Below are 20,781 nucleotides of genomic sequence, written 5' to 3' on the forward strand. Positions count from 1 at the left end.
AATCAGTTAAGTTGAAATGAGATTACAAATATTCAACGTGTGTTTGCAGAAGCGTCATTTCAGATTTTGCCTGAGGGATCCTCCACCAACATACGAGTTTCAACTTTTTTCCTAGTATATTAGTAGACAATCGATTCAAATATATTTAATTCTCAAACTCAGGTGGACAATTGTACCGTGTCATGCGAAAACGAACTAAGCGCCACTTTCATACTTTTGAGAAAATTACGTTTAAAGGTTGATGTCCAGCATTAGTGTAGCCGTAATCAAAAGTGAAATTATGTTTCTTTTTTTGGAAAGGTGTTGGTTTCCCTCTCTTTTCGATTGTGCAAAACGTTCTAATGCTTATCAGGAACCAATCGTCGCATTTACGTGGATTTTCAAAATTTGGCGCTTAGTTCACTTTTGCATAACACGGTACAATTGTTCCCTGCTAACCCAGTTACGCCCTTATGTGTTTGGGTTTTAAAGGGTGAAAAGGAAAAATATAAGTGGTTATTCACGTGTTGTGCATAGCCGCTCCCGAAACAAAATCCGAAATACCCCACTGAGCATCACGGGCGGATCCAGGGCCGACTTCTGGGGAGGGGCGGTGGGTTGTCATACTGCTACTTTTAAGGGCTCCAAACTTTGGGATGGGTTTTATTTACATATATAAAATAAGAAAGATTCATCTTCTGGGGGGGCGATCGCCCCGATCGCCCCCCCCCCTGGATCCGCCCCTGCTGAGCATGAATGAATAATTAGTAGCTGTCACAGAGATTTCACTTGATACCGAGGTTAACCGGATCTGATTATGAAATGTCGTATAGATATTCTTTTATAAAAATTTTAAATTTCAGTCCTTTAAATGTTTTCTTGATGACATAAAACGCTTGCTAATCTAAATTTTTATTTCGTAAGAAACTGCTCATCAACCTGTACCACTCTAGTTGTAACAATACCCATCAATTACTGCAGTCGCATGGGGGGACATCTTTGAAACTATTGTGCAGTATTTCATATAAATTTTCCACGTAATTAATTAATAGTTACAAAATATTATTTAGGAAAATATAGTGAATGTGTGAGATTAATTTAGTCAATTGTGTTAGTCAAGAAATTGAAATTTTAAATTAACTAAACAAAGTGTTCGTAGAACACGAAAAGGGCATCTTTTATTTTCAATAACGAACCATGTGTCTCTCTATTGCAAACATTTTACTCAGAATAATTGAAGATAGACGGCTTTCAACAGAGTTAATGGTAATGTATCTTCTTTTACCTCGAGAATAATAAACCCACGTGAGCACTTGTATGTACGATATGTGTGTGTGTGTATGTTTTAGCAAAATTAAATTAAACGTGAAACTTTATACAGAATATTCTCCTTTAAACAGAATATCCTCTTATATAATGTTAACCTCTATACACGGGTTTGATCGTTTTACGTAAAAGGCTGTAAACCAATCGTCTTTTAATGTTTTAATATAAGGCATCTGTGAACAACGATAAAATCCCCATAAAAGTTTGTCAGTAACTACTGCACTCTTACATAAATAAGCACGTTAAGCCGAGCTATAGATGCAACATACAAGTAATAACTTCGAAGTCATTTTATGTTGCGGATGACATATTTTCGTCTCTCCTGTCCACATACCATGACAACACACACACATACACACATTCACCTATATACACTCTTTAGATATAATTTTTAAAAAATGTTACCTTGTGATAAAATCTTAAGAGTACCATGTGCAGTACTTGCTTCTTATGTAATAGTGAAATAAAATATAAAATATAGCTGACTGCAAAAATTCATGTAATGATATATACTGTACATGTACTTGAGAAAACAGACATCTGAATATAGTACGTCTGATATTCAGCGTCATTTCAAGAAAAAAGTGTTTAATTCAAATATAAAGAGCCTTGCTTGGTAGCCAAGACTAGTTGAAACATGTTACCAGGTGGCTTTTTATGAAAAAAGAGGAGGAAGAAACAGAAAAATATACCTTAGTATATGGGTCACTAATAGTGTATATATAGGAGAGTTTTATATATCATATTTCAGGAGCTACTATAGTAAAACTTCTTATTGCTTTTTCTTCTAATATTTTTTTAAACTTTGTTAGAGTGATTCTAAAAAAGCCGTTAATGTAATGCTTCTGTAACATGCATTGAACTGTTTTTGGCCTTTTTAAAATACATTTTTCAAAACATTTCTACAACTTGAAAATATTGGTAATGTATGCATAATGAATGGAGGTAAAAGAGATAATATCTGAGAAAGTTTTATTTTTCTCGTTAGACCATGAGTGTTATTAAACCAAGTACAGGAAATGTCAGCTTAAGCCTAAACACACAGACAGTAATGTTTTAGTTAAATTTCTGCAACGTACGATATTTTTGTTGTTCATCTAAAAAATAAATTGAATCTTTAGTGAATTAAAAGATCATATTTCCCCTAAGTTCATATCAACCGAATTCAGAATATCTAACAAAAAATACTACGTATGAAGTGGCATTTCATTAAAGGACTTTACCAAAAAAATCTCCAAAATTAAGTAAGTAGTTTTGGGGAAGTCATATATTAAAACTTTTAAAATGAAAACTAAGCTTATACAAAAGTCATTTTCAAAATGATTTAAAACGTTCTAAGATCGAATCGTATAGACTTATATGCTTCCCTCAAACAGGATAGAACATCACTTAAAATTTTTAACCCGTAAGCACTAGACTCCGCTGACGCCGTAACTTTCCGTTCGACCGCCTCTCCCGATTGTCGCTTCCTCTACCTTCTTGGTTATAGTTAATGTGTAAGTGAAAATTAATATCGTGCCGTTTGGTTTGTCCGCAATCTATTGTTCGGAGTCTGACAGACTCTGCGTAGTACTAATGTCACAAAAACATGCGTAGTACTTAAGGGTTAAATGAGAATATGGGTCATGTGATACTTAAAACACCATTCGTTTATTTTATAAACAAAAAAAAAACTAGTTTTTGAAAATGAATAAAAAGATATTTTAAAGAATATTCAAATGATCAACGTCTCCATCTTAAATTTTACCAAGGGATTGGCTAGAACTGTAGGTTTGAATTTACACAGTCATATGTCTCCATGAAATATAAAAATGACGATTCATAGTGCTATTTACTAATATCAAAGGGAGACGCGGAGGCTCAGTGGTAGAATGGTCACCTTTGGTGCATTGAACCCTGCTTCGATCCCAGACCATGTAAGTTTGTTAGAAACAATATCATGCCCGTGAATTTACTTGGGGTTCTTCCGTTTTCTCCCATATTTTCATTCCACCAATTTCTTTATAAATATTTACTTTTATTTTATTCTTCATTCTTTTTTTTTTTTTTTTTTTTTGCCTACGGAGCAAAACTAAAGGCTGTAAAATTAGAAATTTCATTTCATTTTCAGATTTGAAAATGAAATGAAAACTTAAATTATATAGCATCGGGAGAGTTCCTTTTTTAAATACCACCTCATTTATTTCAGACTGAATAATTTAAACAGTAAACCTGAGAACAAAATTTCCGGTAGCCAGGACGCCATTCGCGACCAAACAATTGTATTTTAGTTTATCAATAGGCATTTGGCTCTTATGTTCTTTCCCTTCAAAAATAAGGCGACTTAATTCTCTGATAGGTTCTAAAATGTTGTGTCCTGCATTAAACTCTTGCCTTTAAGAGCGGAACACGATTTTAGTTGAAATATTTGAACAACATTATCGGTCATGAGATATATTATTTATTATAAGATTTTTCGATAACCATTCCCAAAATATACTGGTGTTAATATATTTTGAAAATAAAATCAAAATTATAACTCAAACTATATTATAACTATTATAACTATAATTTTTATTTCAATTGTGTTATTATATTTAATTTATTTTCTATTCATAAACAAAATTTCTACGCTCTCGAAGCATAAAAACAAAAAACTAACATTTACTGAAAAGTTAACCGAAAACTAAAGATAAACTTTAAAATTTCGATAAAAAAAAAGAGATATAAAAGATGGGTACGTGTTAATAAATTTCATCTCTAACGTAAATTTAAGTAGTTCGAAACATTACATTTACAGAGTTTAGAGAAACGTATTTCATTCATAAGTATGAACAACCCATTTTGCAAGGAAAGTACATGATATCATTAAAGAATTAAAACATATAATGTGTTTTCCTTTATAAAATATAATTTTAAGTTCAGAAACAAATTATTGTAAGTTTTATTTTTGCCTCAATAAAATTCCACCTATAATTATTTATACGAGTATATATCAATACGACTAGATTAAATTATACTTTATCATTCGTTCAGCAGCGAGGCTACATAAAACGTAAATCTACAGCTTTACATGGGATCCAAACCACATGAGCTCCCACAGGTATCGAACCTTGGTCTCCCGCGCCAAAGATACATACGTCAACCATATAGCCACGAGGGATTCTGATTATGAATAGGAATAAACGCATTTACAGTTTGTTCAGTTACTAAATTTCAAACCAATTTTTGGACATTTTCAGTTAAAGAAAGAGAAATTAATATATTTGTAAATTGTTAATTCCTCTGAATTATATATCACTTGAGCCCTATTATTATTTAAAATATTATATTTTTCTACCCTTCGTAATGAAGAATTCTTGAGATTCAAGTTTGATGTATTTTGTAATCTTTTCATATGGAATTTATAATCTGCAGATATTTAAGTAGAATTTAGAGATATCTTCATTACTTTTGAGTTGGTTTTAGAAGTATAACAATGTTATTTAATTACTTTTATATTTTAAACTTAGACATAATGGAACTTAGTTTGGAATAATTGATAGAATAATTTTCACTAAATGAGATACTTATTAAGGAGCAAAGAGGTTCTGTGGTAAAATGCTTATTTTTGGTAAAAAGGATTTAAAGTTCTGTTCCAAGTCTGAATTTGTGATTAGCAACATCGTTTCTCTTTCAACTCGAGCTACATACGATATTTATCTACGATGTAATATGAGATTCCAAATAAATGTATTTCCATGAAGAATGAAACGCCTATAATGAAATCCCTATGAGACCACATTAAAATTTTGTTTTTATATTTTGGCTAGTTTGAAAATTGGAGAGGATTTAAAGTAAAGAAAGTTGACCACACGAACTTTTCGTGTTCTGACACGCTCTACTTTATGGAATAGTCTATATAATACTATCTATACAGAGTGTCCCAGGAGAAAGGGGCAATATTTTGGGAAATGGTAGTATGGGTGATTCTAAGCAAAAAAGTTCATATGAACATAGGTCTTATCTCAACGGTTTGAGAGCTACAGGTTGTGAACCATTTTTTTTTTTTTTACTTTATATTGCGTGTTGCTCACCCTGTAGTTATTCTACAGAGATGCCACATAGCGGATTTGAAAGTAATGGAATGACTTTTCCATCGATATGCAACGTGTAGCAGTGATATCTTTGGAAGAGAAGTTATTGAGGGATATTTGGAATCAGTGTTGCCTTCCAATTTCTTTAAGTAACGTTAACTTGCTCAAATTTCCATCAATAGCTTCACTTCCAAAGACAACACTGCCACATGCTGCATACCGTTGGAAAGGCCATTTCCGCTATGTCTTACCTCCGCCATGACCTTTCAAATCTGCTATGTCTTACCTCTATAAAGTAGTTACAGGGTGAACAATACGCAACAAAAGCAAAAATGGTTCACAACCTCTATCTCTTAAACCGTTGAGATTAGGTCCAATGTTCATATGAACGTTTTTGCTTAGAATCACTCATACTACCATTTCCCAAAGTATTGTTCCTTCCTCCTGGGACACCCTGTATATTAAAATGTAAGGTTTATATGTTTGTCTCCAATCTTTCGACAGTGAGATTTCGAAAAACCTCAAGTGCTAGAAACGTGCTGTTTTCACTAGTCGATTCCAAATTTTGTGTAAATTGTCCAGTTCTAATTGAATATTTAAAAAACACTGTCGTTATTTCTTTATAACATTTTTACGAGTATACTGGAAGTGTTGAAATTTAAAAAAAATAGAGCATCGTATTCTACGAGTTACACATTCCAACACCACAAGTTGTATGTCTATCAGGCGTTTGTTTCATGACCAAATGATAATGAAAAACGAAGGATAACAATTTCTCCAGTCTAAGACGAATCTTTGTTGTTTGGAGTGTTTTACCCAATGAACACCATATATCATTGACATTATAATTAATTGTGTATCTAATGTGTTTGCTTATTACATACTGCATATAGGAAGAAAGAAAACCCTGATCATACTTGAATTAGAAACTCCAACAGGAAGTAGGCTCAAATCTTGCAAACGGTGCGAGATATTGAAAAAATAATCGAAAAAATCTTCCCTTTAAGATACCCCTTGCCGATTTTTTTATCAAAATGTCTTTCACTTGTGTCTATAAAGTGAGATGTAGAGATGTTGTGAGGAATGACAAGGAGATTCATGCTCATATGTGAATGATGCTCCGTGTAGAGAACGCAAGTTCAGCTAGTATAGTATAACAAACAAGCCCAAATTTAGAAATCTGCTTCTGGAATGAATCAGTACGTTAAGATACCTTCGTTGTAAACAACGTCTCTTCTACAGGCAAAATAAAGGAAAGGGAAAAAACAAAAACAAAAACAGAAAAATATCTGACGAGAGTTATCTCGGAGATGGCTCCACCTATCTGAAGTCATTAAGCGTTTTTCTGCCGCTTTTCGTTCCTCACTTGTCTACGGCGTCTTCCTTTGCCCTACCAACATGACCGTATTTCTTCCCTACATTCCCCTAAATGGGAAGTCAATGGAACGGCAAGAAGAGAAAAATGCATTTGCTTTCAAATTCCGTAAATCACAAGGGAGAAAGCTATTGCGCATTTCAGATATAGTGAAAGTTATATAGTAACGTTCAGAAATCTTGTATTCACTTTCTTTAGAATTTTCTTTGTTTTCACACATCTTAGAGATGGTTGGTTTATCTTAGTGTGGCCAAAATTTTCCAAAATTTATTTTCCGAATCGGAAATTTCACTTTCCGGAATTTTTCTAAAATCGGATTTTTTTTCCGAATTCTGGAATATTTCCGAAATTGGAATTTATCCGAATTCCGGAATGTTTCCGAAATCCGAAATTTTTCCGATTTTACTTTCCGAATTCCGGAAAGTAAAAATTCCAGAATTGGTCATCCCTAGTTTATCTATATACGCTGGCAATAAACCTTCCAAGAAACAAACAATCTGTTTGCTTTAAACTCGCCAACCATTAAGACTTCAGAAATAGAAATGAGTATTCAAGTTCTTTTCTGAACAATACTGTACATCAGTCTTCAACAATCCTTTCCAGTTTTGGGACATATTAACTGTTTTATTTTAAAAAATCCGTACATCTATAAAAAAAATGGTTTTCGTCCTGTATGTTATTTCCCCCTTAAAATCAATAAGGAGGATAATTTGATAGCACACTATTTTTACCAAACACATCCGATCTGGATCAAACTTGGCATGGTAATAGACCTTAGGTTGCTCGTGTAAGCTCGTGGAATGCTGTGGTGTGCAGACATTCGGTTTTTAAGCCATGCGTAATATAAAAAACAAATTTAAGGACGATTTTTTAAAAAAAAAACTTTACACTCTTTCTTTACCGTACAATGTTTCAACTGTGTCTTTAACTTACAACGATTCAGAAGTGTCCTCAACAACCATTGCAACTCAATTTAATTCGTTCTATGATGAAATTTTGCAGAGGGACATAAGTCGAGTGGTAATGCAATATTCAATTGTTACTTTTATATATGTCCATAAATTTACGTATATTTTTAAGTTACATCTCTTGTTTGATTTCAAAGATCGTATAAAATTAGCTTCACTCTTGAGTGATGAAGGATTGTCTAGTACACAAGATTTGACTTGAGATATGATTTGAGCTTAGCGTCTCGCTCTTAAAGTTCCAATCTGTTCTCAGTATGACAAATAAGATCTTCCGTGGAGAAAGATATGTTGGAATATCGAGAATGAGGACGAATTGTAGTAGTACCATGAACGGAGATTTCCTTGATTGTTCTATATTTGACATATTTTTAAGTTCATTTCGAGTATTTTCAACTCAAGTATGACCTTTGTTTTTTTCTCATATACAGTACGTATTGAAATAATACATTATACACACAACAAGTTATAATATAATGTCTTTGAAATGTGATACTCGTTCGACAACACACTACAAACAATAGAAATTAATTTTAAAGTGGATATTTCTTTGGTGCATCAACTGCACAGCTAAAGCCTGTTTCAGTGTTCCATAGGCTTATCATCTGTAGTCGCCTGCTTGGAATGTTGCGTGCAAGTTAGGTTTGTGATACCAAACTGTGTACACGTTTGTGATACCAGCAAAAGTACTGGACCCGACCTAATGGAATTATTATTGCAGTCAGGGGTGCAATTACTTACGTAGCTGGCTGTATAAGGCGCATTTCAGAATATGGCCAATAACATCATACTAGTGGTTTCGAGGGTACAAATGGAAAAATGTACGTTAAAACGAAACAGATGATAAACGTAAGTCAATTATTATGAAATGAACAAACAAGACTATGAGACTAAAACACGTCAAGAAAATCCACGAGCATGACGTTGGCTCACGTGTTTTGGGATCGAACCAGAAATCTTTGTAATCAGAGTCAAGAGTTCTGTCATTAAATCACTGTTTGCCCCGTTGATGTATCATAGTATGTATAAGAAGTAAGACACCTCATCTTTAATTGATTTCAGTTTAAAACTAAACGAAATTTTAATAAAGGTTGGAAAACTATTTTGCTTGGAACTTGTCAGATAAAATGAACTTAGAAAATGAAACTACCAGTATACCATTGCCAGAATAACCGATTGTATTTGTTATTTTTATCATCTTCTCGCACTTGCATAGAAACTAATCTCTCTTTTTTTCATATAAGAACTGAAGTTTCCCTGATGTCGTGAGGAATATGTTGTTCTTAGGCTAACAGCCCTGTGAATTTAACGCTGTCCAACTTTTCGAGAACTGACAACATAATTCTTATCATCAGATTGCAGTATATACTGTATTATAATGACAAAACTAATGTCAGTTCTCGAAACGTCTTTCAGTGTGAAATTTATCTGGTTATTAGCCCGAGAACAATTTTGCTGATTTTTGACTTCCAAACTATGCTATCCATAAGTGTCGGAAGTCTTAAAGAAAGGTTATGACCGATCGGCTGTCGGTCTATCAACAGGTATTAGAGTAAATCCAGAGGTAAGAGATATCGAGAAGCGGTTTTCTTGTAATCAGTTCAGCATCACATGAATAGGTTTCATCTTCTCCGTTAACCCTCTATTCAATCGGAAGTGGTAGAAATTAATCGCTTTTAGTTTCAATGTCGATCGTCATAGAACAGAAACGGCAATAGACAACAACAAGCTTTTTTTTCTTTTGGAATCGATTCAACGTCTGAATTAAATATACCATCTCCACTCGTATTACTGTACTAAAACCGGAAATGGTAAACAATTTACTAGTACTTTCGGTTTCAAAGTTGATTACCAGAAAATAAAAACGATAATGTAGAGTGACAAGCAGATTTTTGGAATCGATCCAGCGTCTCAAGTTAATATATCATAATCATCCATAACATTTTACTAAAATTGAAAGTGATAGAAATTTCCTAGTAATTTCGGTTTATTATTGATCTTCATGTAGCAACGATGGTAAAAGATATCGAGAAGGTGTTTCTTGAAACCGACTCAGCGTCCCAAAGATAGGTTCTATCTCCTCAATTAACCCACTATTCAAACCAGAAGTATGAATTGAATTGATTCAGTATCTTAACAAGAGATTCTGTCCTCTCTTGTACAGTATATCTCTACAAAAACTAGAACTGTTAGGAATTTACTACTTCACAAGATTCATCTCTATTATCCTTCTTTTGTAGTCGGAATTAATAGATCTGTTTCAATATTGGATTCAAATAATTTGGAAGGCTACCGTATTTTTATAACCGTGAAATGAAACTCACTTGTTATGAAGTAATGTCGCGTGATCCAAAGATATAAAATCCTCTTCCAACTTCAGCAATAACATCCATGTTCTCTATTAACAATATTTGGTACTTATATTAAAGTACTTGAAACAACCATATGAAATGAAACTGAGTTGTTATCTTGTACGTTCATGCAAATATCTTTCAGTTTCAACTAAAGTTGGAATTATAATCAAGAGTACGTCTCGAGTTTGATGCTGTACTTGAATTGCGTCAAGTATTTGTACTGTTATCATCTGTACTATTTTAAATTCAAACACGGATAGGTATAAAGCACAAATTATATACTGTTTTCACGTAAAAGATTCGAATTATATTATATAAGTTAGTTGATCTTATAGGAGTTACAGATTATCTAACGAAACAATATCAATTTTATGAAATTATATACTTAGAAGTAAAAAATTGATGTCGCGCTAAGTTTCATATCGAATCATTTAAAATTTAGAAGTGTACTGCAAAACTACGAGAGAATAAGTTTATAATCATTAGTGTCTCGTAGCTAATGTATTCAATGTATAAGGTTTGTAACATATCTTAATTATTTAGTTGTTTTTTTTAATAAAATGTGAATATACTGTAATATAAGAATACGAGACTATTTGATAAATTAGATCCTAGCTACCGAAATATCTTCAGATTATAAGCAAGAATTAGACCTATATTTTCCTCTTATAAAGTGTAAACTACAGACCCTAAGATATTTCTTCCTCAAACATTGGCTACACATAGCAGTGAAAGCAAAGATATTTTAACGACAAAGTACCTCAATAATATATTTTTGACAATATTGTATGACAAACTGAACCCACTGAAGAATCCAGAGAGTGGGCAGTAGGGGCAAAAGCTACCTAACATTACATAACAATTACTATAGCATATCTTATAAAATATATCAACGAAAAATACAACATGTCATTTGTTATATTATGTTATATTACGTTTAGCATTTGTTACATTGTGTTGAAAATTTATACTATAGGCACTTGTATCAAAATTGCACTACTTCATTCTATTTTGATGTAAAACTCAGTATTTTGTGTGTACGTTCATCGTACAAGAATGATCCGTCCCCTCCAAAAGTCCCTTCTGCATCCACTAGTGATTGGACCAAATAAGCAATGATTACTGGAAAATTTATAATTTTTAACAAGAATGAAGAGGAATACCTTGTAATAGACCAACGTACGCAAATAAAATTTAAATTAATTCTATTGTGATGGTAAATCGTAACCTCTGTTCCGAAAATTTATCCGTGATGACAGACGGTGAGTCTGTTTATACTTTTTATTATTATTTCACATTGTTCTCTTCATTTCTTGCCCTATTTCTTGTACCTTTCGATATCATTTAGCTTTTATTCCAGATGTTTTATCTTTTTATTATTATTGTAGTTTCTTCCATTGAGAAAGGAAAAGGGCTAAAGATGTAGTGAGACCACTTTTCTATCAGACATTACAAAACGCCTTTCATTAACTGGTGAGACTTGATGGAGCCAATTACTCAACAGAGATAAAAAAAAATAGCAAACACCATTTCCAGTTCTATCGCCAACGTCTGTCTCCCAACGCCCTCTGCTGGGAGAATGAAATGGAAGGAAAGGAATCAAAACAAAACAATAATGTTGGAAAAACTCAAAAGAGGAAAAAGATATATTTATGCTCTACATCAAAGCTAATGTAGCCAGTTATTTTCTTCTCGTTTTCTTTCGTTTCTGATGATAGGTCATTGTTCACCAGTGTTTATCTTCACTTGCGTAATGAATATATATATATACAGTCATAGTCAAAAGTAAGAGCAACTGTTGATTTTCCACAATTTTTCAAATAAAAGATAATATGTCCATACAAAATCATGTTTATTGGACTCGTTTTTGAAAATAATTGTTATTCATATAAGGACATGAAAATTCTTGTTGACATCGGAACAAATTTATTGAGGAAAGCTGCTTATCAATAAACAGATAACTAATGAACAGACAACTTACGTCACGCTTCGCTTGATGATCACACCGATAAACTTTTCTTTAGAGACAAAGATATTAACCTAAAATTTTAATATATAGATGTCTGTATATGATAAATATTTTTGAATGTACGTTATAATATTGGTTGTAGTCTGTCTGCTTACACATGTATTCTGCTATAAAGTTGGGTTTATTTGGAGCCGAGTACCAATGGTAGGCGTACTTTACGATCCTCTTGCGCTGCAAATCCAGGTGACAACAATGTCTAGGTGTATGTTTGGACCCTTATGTCAGCAAGTTAAATAGTGTGAAGAACATGCAAATACTATAAAATGCGGAAGAGAAACTATTAATAAGAGTCGAAGCACGTACTCAAGGTTATTTTGAGAGAAGAGATTCATTCTAAGCGAAAAATCGCTCAGTGATCGGGCGAAGCAGTGTGTCGGGCTCTCGAGAGATAATTACAAAGTGATGTAAATATTACACGGAAAAGCACTGATCGTCCAAAAATAACAACTTCTCTGAAGGACAAATTCATTGTAAAACCAGGAAACTGAATAAACCGTAACCGCTCCGGTATAACGAATAGAACTATGGAAAAGCCATTTAAAATTGGTGTCAAATAGGACGGTGACCCACCCAATTCAAATCTATGACCTTTGGGTTAGGATTGCGGTAAAGAAACCTTCAAACAGGAAACATTACAAAAAGATATTCCTGGTCTAAGAACTAAAATAAGATAAAATAAAATAAAGGCTTGAACAATGAACAATGGAAGAGGACACTCTGGAGGGCGAATCTAAATTCCAACTTTTCGCCTTCCAATGCTAGAAGTTTGTACGTCGTCGTCCCGAAGAGCTTTCATTACGACCGTGTAATACTTACAGTAAGACACGGAGTAGGTATCGTCAATGTTTTGGAATGCTTTACAGACTACTGCGCTGATAATTTAGTTTGAATTAATGTAATAATAGACAAAAATATGTTTCACAATATTTAAGTGAGGTAAGGAATTCCATCGGAAATGCATATTTGGGTTATCAACTTAGTACTATAACAGGATTATCTTTCAGTTTAACGTCCCACGCCTATGTCCTTTAGGCTAAGTGAAACAGATGTTTAAGGCAAGTAAATGATGATGATGGAAGGATTGATGGAATAAAATGTGAGAGAAAGCAGAAGTACCTCGAGAAAATCCATAGACATGATTTCCACCACAAACTTACTTGGCTGGGGTTCGAACCAGGAACCCTATGCACCAGAGGTAAGCGCTCTACCACTGAACCACTGTGTAATAAATCTGGAAAGTAGCACTCGAAGGAAAGTTCGAAGTAGCACTGGAAAGTAGTAGGAAAGTTCGAATCGAGCTTTAGTCATGTCGATTTCTTTAAAATACGTTTCTAAGACAGAAAGAAATTCAAACTTTATGCCAAAAATGGAAAGCCCCTGAAGCTAAGCAGTTGAAACTGCATATACATTTATTCTGTATCATATATTCAATTTATACTGTGAATTAATTTATCAGACTCATAGAAGAGACTTAATGTAAATTCAATTCTCAGACTCAGATTCCGAAAATATTAATCATAACTAGCTGAACTTGCGCTCTCTACACAGCGCATCATTCATATATGAGCATGAATCTCCTTGTCATTCCTCACAACATTTGGTCATGTCCCTTTACACGTACACAAGTGAAAGACGTCTTGATAAAAATCGGCTAAAAGCACCATAAAGGAGAGATTTTTTTCCGATTATTTTTTCAATATGTTGCTCCGATTGCAAGATTGAGCCTACTATCGGTTGGAGTTTCTAATTTATGTGTGATCAGTGTTTTCTTTCTTTTTGCATGCAGTATGTAAGAAGCAAATACATTGCACACACAATTAATTATAATGTCAGTGATATTTGGTGTTCATTTGGGCAAAACACTTCAAACAATAAAGATTCATCTTAGCCTGGAGAAATGGTTATCCTTCGTTTTTCATTATCATTTGGTCATGAAAGAAACTCCTGAGAGATATACAACTCCGTTATACAATTGTGTTATCTTGGAATGTATAAGTCATAGGATATGATGCTTTACTTTTTTAAAATTTCAACACTTCCAGTGTGCCCCTAAAAGATGTAATAAAGAAATAACGGCTATATTTTTTTTAAAATATTCAATTAGAACTATACAAAACTAGACAATCTATACAAAACTTGGAATCGACTAGTGAAAACGGCACGTTTCTAGCACTTGTGGTTTTCGAGATCTCATTGTCAAAAAGGAGACAAAGTTATAAACTTTTCTTTGGAGACAAAGATATTAACCTAAAATTTTAATATATAGATGTCTGTATATGATAAATATTTTTGAATGTACGTTATAATATTGGTTGTAGTCTGTCTGCTTACACATGTATTCTGCTATAAAGTTGGGTTTATTTGGAGCCGAGTACCAATGGTAGGCGTACTTTACGATCCTCTTGCGCTGCAAATCCAGGTGACTCTTCTAGAAAAAATGTCTTATTATATTCCTATTTAAGACACATGGTACGTTCAGTCCACAATGGAATCATTTTGGACATTTTTCGTCTTTAAGACATCTATCTGTTGCTCCTTTCAGAGCTTAAAAGATCCACACCAAGATATTATAAATAACTCTTATAATTTAAGTAACAGTGTTAAATTTACAATGTTAATAAGTGTACCGTACAAATTTATATGTCTCTTTCTCTTACAACTGCGGTAATTGCATTTGATTCCTTTATTCTCTGAACGCCCCTTATTTCAGTCACACAAGTTTATTAAGTACTGTGAAACTCATACGTAAAATCATCTAAGTATTCCAGTGAATACCAGACTCCAGTGAATAGTTTGTGTACCAAAAAAATAAATGTGTGGTTAATAATATACCTACACGAAAAAAGGTCAGGAAGCTACTGCAGTCGTTTAATATTTACACTATACTTTTAAAATTCTCCATATTTTAGATCGAGTGTTTGCAGATACTTATGTAATACACGTAGTTTGGAGCGTAACTTTTTCCTACCTTTTAATCAGTATAATCAAAGGGGCTTGTTTTCCAATTCGCAGCATGTACTGTATGGTAATAATTTTTGTGTTCTCTAGTACAAGAGACAATCATAATATTTATGTACAGCTACTGAACAGAACGGATTGTTAGAACTGGAAAAAAATAGCTGGAAAGTTAATAAAACATCGCTCGCTAGTTTGTTTGCTCGAAAGCGAAGGAGTCGTTCACTGAGCGCGTATGAGCTTCTAAATATTTGCTCTTCTGTTAGTAATGCCTCGCCGTGCGTGCATTGTTTACGCACATCACTTTTCTACAACAGCATAAAATGAACTTCTGTCAACAAGCTGCCAGAGCAGCAGCTGAAGAATTCAACTAAATTCATCTCCAACTCGAGAAATAAAAGACCAGAAGGAAGCGTCTAAAAAATGACTTAACAAAATTCAAACAGCATTTTTTTAAAAAGTGTAAAATCGATAGTAAATATGAAATACTTTTTATCTTCCTTTAATTTGCATGTAGTTGTGGCAATTCAAGCGTTAGTTTCTATAATTTTCCAGGATAAACTGAATCGACCAAGGTTAGGAAAGTGTCCATCTCAAATTTAAAGAAATTTCAGAGTAAATCTCGTAAATAAATAAATCCAAGTTTCTTGAAACATCAGATATACTTAATTTAAGTCTTAATAAAATCTATCCCTATTGGTTGTGCTTGGAAAAGTTAAAAGTAAGTAGCGAATCCTTCCAATCTATATGTATACAGGATGGACTATTTACATATATTGAAACACCTTTTAGTTTTTAAACTATGTAACAGATAAAAAAACACTGAATTCTTGTAAGATACATATATCAACAGGCAAAACTGTTTGCTAAGTTCTCCAGAACTACCAGATTCTCGTCGTCATCTACCAGATCAAGTTGTGCTTTTTTTTAGTGGTACTACGGCAAACAAATATAATACTATATTGTGTTACAAACTAAGAAAGAATGCTATAATATCACAAATATAAAAAATTTTGAGGCCTCTAGAAAAGTTAGATAGATGGAGATAAAGAGCTAGCGGGACCAAAGTGAGTGAGTCTGATAATTGGTAATATAAAATTATATTATTTAATATATTAACATCTCACTTTGTGTTTGAAGTAACCAGAAACTGACAATAGTTTAATAATTTCTAAGAGGTTATGATTACCGGAAGTATATCTTTTCAAGGTAAAGATATCAGAGGGCAACAAATTACTGTAACAATTTCCGCATGATCCAAAAATGTGTTTGGAATCATTTTGCTTGTGTGAGGTTAATTTTCTCTTTGAGTTATTCCTTGGTTGATGGCCTCAAGCTGTGCTTGCACGACGCAGCTGCGGGTTCTGCGTGTAAATACGTATTTATGCTAGTGTTCTAAGATATCTTAACCCTTCAAATGCTGTAGAGTTTTTGAATTAACATTGAAAGGAGCGCAGGACAAGGAAAATAAAATATTATGCAGAATCATTAAGTATTACCCAAGTTCTGTATTAGTACAGCTGTGACCATAACAGTCATTTTCAATGAGACAACAGCTGGTTCTCTCAACCACTAAGGCCTTATCTTTCAGTACAATTGCAAGAAGTAGATGCACAATTTATTTTTCCATTTAAATACTTTTTTCCTTGAATGTGTTAAAACTATAAATCACAACATTCTGTGTATATATACTGTAATATCCAACGTCGTGTTGTATACAAACAATACTCTACGTTTGTGTTTACAAACACCACCACATGGTTTTACGATAGTGTACTACGCACCACGTAAATTTACTATAAGCAACAAACAACAAACCATTGGCTCCTTCTACGAAGCATATAACAACATCGGAGCAGCAGCGCCATCGCCATCGCCATCCTAGAAGGCTATAAATTCAGCAGCAATCAGCGGATCAGTACCTGTTGTCTGGAGCCTCTCCTACTGCTTGCTTCAAAGCAATAAAATAACCTAACCCCAAAGCCTCTAATCTGCCACAAAACGCTTGACTATTCCTGTCTTCATGGCTTAGCCTGCTGTGGGGCTCTGTTAAAAATCCTGCCACAGTTGCTTAGCCTGCTACGGAGTTCTGTAACTACTAATCTGAGCTCCTCCGTGGCTAAGCGGTTAGCGTACGCGCCTTTGGCGTAGGAGACCCGGGTTCGATTCCCGGCGGGAGCTCATGTGGTTCGGATTCCACGTTAATCAGTAGATCCACGTCTCATATAGCCTCGCTGCTGAAAGGGACGCTAAACTAAAACTCAACTCAACAACAACTATTAATCTGCCGTGCTAAGCGGAAAGGCCTTAACTCATTTCACATCCTTTCGAGAAAATAAGCGAAACGCGTTTTGGATTAGACTGTACATTCAATTTGTTGTATTTCAGTAAAACTTTATTAAATATATTTTCACGATCTAAAATATGTGTGGTAATACAGTTAAATATTTTTGCGTAAGAATTGCCACTTAAGGTCTTTTTGCTTACTTTCAGTTACAGTTTTGAACAAAGATAAACACTTACGACGTCATTACCCGCTACCTATTGGTCAAACCACGTCAATTTCACTTTAGATAAATGCAGAAGTGTACTACGAATATTCAAATACCAATATCTTGATTTTCGAGAAATGTGGAGTTAAGGTCTTTTCGCTTAGGACGGCAGTAATCCCCTCACTGCTTGCCACGGAACATTGGGAATTCGTTCGCCACTCTGCTTAGCCTACTACAGTGTTCTGTAAAAATCCTGTCCACAACTTCACAATCCAAAACAAAACTACCTAATTTCTAACACAATAACTAAAAAATGACATTATAGTGTTTTTTATAAATACTGTTATATAGTAAACTTTTTATAACAAAAACCAGTAGTAAAAATCAGTCCCAAATTCTCATTTAATTTACCTTGCACTACCTACAACCTATATAAAACAAAATTTTACGCGATGGAGACTTTACATGGTGTCACGAGGGATATTACAACATATATATATATATATTGTAATATCCCGGAAAAATCTCGGAAACAATTGAAGATAAATGAACCGAACGAAAATTCATATAGGAAATGAGATGGGGCACATCGAATGGTATTATTACGGTGTCCCCCAGAGCCACCCTTCATGGAGGCCCAGGGCCCACCTTCAGAAGCTTAAATGAAAAAATGGGTAGAGTGATATCTCGTTCGATAGATCTTTTAAAACTAAAGATCATTGTGGCAAAAGATTTTAATATTGGTCACCGTTTTCAAAATGGCCCCCAAGAATGGTGTCGGTATCAGATAAAACGTTTCGTACCACTAATATGAAAACGGTTGGATATAAATAAACAGAACTAAAAGCGAAACAGGAAAATAGAATGGGGCACGTCGAATGATGTTGTCGCGGTGTCCCCCAGGGCCGTCTTTAATAGAGATCAGGGCCCAACTTCGAAATTTTAAATAGAAACATGGGTCGAATGATACCTTGTTCGATAGATCTTCAAACACTAAACAGCGTTGTGACAAAATATTTTTCACATGGGTCAACGTTTTCAAAATGGCCGCCAACACATGGTACCTTTATCAGATAAAACGTCTATTATTACTAATATGAAAACGGTTGGAGATAAATGAACAGATTAAAACTTGTATAGGAAATCAAAGAAGATAGTTATCATTCCACGGCTCGAGGGTAATGGAATGGTGAAAAAAACTGATTTAAGCAAAAGTGACATAATGCAAAGGGGAAAATCTAATTCTTAGAAAATTTTCTTTTCGACCTCCCTCCGTAAGTGGGTGAAGTGGGAATGAATAGTAAAATCTCAAATTTGAACCCCACTTGTACTTGCAATAAGTATTTTTTTGTGTGTGAAACATTGTTGTGTACAAGTGAAAGGTACTATAATTAATAAAAATATAGGTGAAATTCGGTTTGAAGGTTAACACCCATTTGTATTGTAAAGTGTAATTTGATGTGAGAAAAGAAGCAACTGAAATGCGAAGCAAAGGTTTTAATAATACATTATATTAATTATTATGTGGGTTATTTTCATATTAGTGGTACTGGACGTTTTATCTAATATAGGCACAATGTCTTGGCGTCCATTTTGAAAACGGTGACCAATATGAAAAATCCTTTGCCACAGTGCTCTTTATGTTTTTAAGATCTATTGAACAAGATATCACTCGACCCATGTTTCCATCTAAACTTTTGAAGGTGGCCCTACTCCCCCATGAAGGGCCACCCTGGGGGGGCACCGAGACATCGTCCGACGTGGTCTATGTCATTTTCCTGTTTCACTTTTTGTTCTGTTCATTTGTCTCCAATCGTTTTCATATTAGTGGTACTAAACATTTTATCTGATGCAGGCACCATGTCTTGGCGGCTATTTTGAAAATGGTGACCGATATGAAAAATATTTTGCAACAGTGATTTTTAGCTTTTAAAGGTCTATCGAACGAGATATCACTCGACCCATGTTTCCATTTAAACTTTTGAAGTTGGGCCCTGGACCCTCATGAAGGACGGCCCTAAGGAGCCCCGCGATAATACCATTCGATGTGCCCAATGGCATTTTTTATTTGAGTTTTTGTTTGGTTAATTCATCTTCGACCATCTTCGAGATATTTCCGTGGAAAGATTAAAATGGGCCACCCTGTGTATTGTATATAATATATATATATAGCGAGAGAGAAAAAGATTAGCGGGGAATAAATCTTTTGAAACGAGGAAAGGTATCACTGAGGACGTTATTAATCACCTCACATTTAATACAAGAAGCTATAACTATTTGACTCATAAAAGTTCAGATTTTGCGTTATTATGTGTGAAATGTGAAGACTTGTTTTATCTCCTTTTCTTCTTCTCTCTCATTTAAAAATTATACGTTGGTTTATAGTATTGTACTTAGATGCAAAATAAAATCCTTAGAGTTTAACATTGCATGGTATGCTTAGTGGGCTAAAGGAGACTAATTATGAATTCATATTAATGTTGGATTTTTTAAATGGAATTAAACGGAAAGAGAAATGGAAGAATACCAGGGAAACGTAATACAAACTCATATATTCTTGAGTCAAACCAAAAGTTATTTCCACTAGAGACGATCAATATACCATTAAGTTTAGTGTAAAGAATTAATTCTATTAATATACCTAGGTCAGCCTCGCAACTCTGAAATCTTCCTGAGGTAACCATTAATATTTGAGTCCCTAGAAAAATATTGTGTTTGGCGCCAACTAAAACGAAATATGGAAATTAGAGCTCCTTGGATTTAAAACTTTAATAAACTTTAATGTTCAGTTTCTGTGAAACCTCTAGCCTAAGTATCACATGTAATATTTAAACTCCGATAAAGTAAAGTAAAACAAATTCCTTAAGCATTGCATAGAAAGTATTGTTAACTAAGATGAAGTTACAACAGAGTTTCTCGTTAGAAATAAACGTAACATCAAAAATCATTAATTGCAATTGATTATCTTTCCTTAAATTTGCTTTTAGTGTTAAAGTACACACCTCTGACACAAGAATTCTTGCTCAATCTTGGGTTATGAGATTAGTTCTCTCTTAATTAATCGTTCTCCTGTATACAAGATATTACCGTGAAAAAACACACACACACACACGTATATATATATATATATATATATATATATATATATATATATATATTATATATATATATATATATATATATATATATATATATATATATACGTGTGTATGTGTGTGTGTGTGTGTGTAGTATATAGTATCAATTTTGAT

At 33.7% G+C, this 20,781-nt stretch overlaps 1 protein-coding gene across 1 annotated transcript in view; it reads left to right on the forward strand.

Annotated features, from left to right (window-relative positions):
* mAChR-B (muscarinic acetylcholine receptor) overlaps positions 1–20,781 on the forward strand; it is a 434,083-nt gene that overhangs the window by 408,226 nt on the left and 5,076 nt on the right. The window lies entirely within an intron of this gene.

The sequence above is a fragment of the Thermobia domestica genome, chromosome 2 (assembly GCF_964235325.1).
Source record: "Thermobia domestica chromosome 2, izTheDome1.hap1.1, whole genome shotgun sequence".
Lineage (NCBI taxonomy): Eukaryota > Metazoa > Arthropoda > Insecta > Zygentoma > Lepismatidae > Thermobia > Thermobia domestica.